This window comes from Corvus brachyrhynchos, unplaced genomic scaffold, assembly GCF_000691975.1.
Source record: "Corvus brachyrhynchos isolate BGI_N302 unplaced genomic scaffold, ASM69197v1 scaffold101, whole genome shotgun sequence".
Classification (NCBI taxonomy): domain Eukaryota; kingdom Metazoa; phylum Chordata; class Aves; order Passeriformes; family Corvidae; genus Corvus; species Corvus brachyrhynchos.
In genome coordinates, this window is record NW_008237239.1 from 1,136,113 (window position 1) to 1,136,365 (window position 253).

Sequence of the window (253 nt, forward strand, 5' to 3'; positions counted from 1 at the left end):
ACCCCTCCCCCCCATCAGAAACAGGGATCTCTGTGGCTCTGTCTGCTCCTGTCTTTGCAGCAACAGAAATTCAGGGGGACTGGCCCAAGGGTACCAAGGGAGGCTCTGCTTGAACACCAGGCCATGAAGGCTTTCCAAGCCCTGAGACCACACCGAAACCCCAATAGAGTGTTGTCTCTTCTGTTCTCTACTCTGCTTTGCACAGGCTGTCCCTGAAGAAAAGAGTCCTAAGGTGTGGCAGGGGGCATCCCCT

At 55.3% G+C, this 253-nt stretch overlaps 1 protein-coding gene across 1 annotated transcript in view; it reads left to right on the forward strand.

Annotated features, from left to right (window-relative positions):
* Positions 1 to 44: 44 nt before the first annotated feature.
* The window catches only part of LOC103612523 (dimethylaniline monooxygenase [N-oxide-forming] 1), a 6,178-nt gene continuing 5,969 nt past the window's right edge, over positions 45 to 253 (forward strand). The window contains exon 1 of the mRNA XM_017729571.1: positions 45 to 253. This exon is cut by the window's right edge and continues 36 nt beyond it. The gene's annotated coding sequence lies outside the window, so the exon portion shown is untranslated.